Raw genomic sequence first — 213 nt, forward strand, 5'->3', positions numbered from 1 at the left:
CTGTGGTCGTGTGGCTCCTTCATTTGTTGCGTGTGGTATAGGAGACTGACAGGGGTGGCATTGGCAGCATTTCCCAAGGGTGAGTCTCAGACCTCAGACACCTCATGGCCATTCTGCCTTCCAGCTGGGTAGACCCCAGTCTTGTGCGTTTTCTGTTGTGTTTATTCAGTTGGAGCACTTGCAGTTGAATTTGGGGGAAGGTCTATGACTTGG

Source organism: Psammomys obesus, unplaced genomic scaffold (genome assembly GCF_907164565.1).
Source record: "Psammomys obesus unplaced genomic scaffold, mPsaObe1.curated_primary_1811, whole genome shotgun sequence".
NCBI classification, from domain to species: domain Eukaryota; kingdom Metazoa; phylum Chordata; class Mammalia; order Rodentia; family Muridae; genus Psammomys; species Psammomys obesus.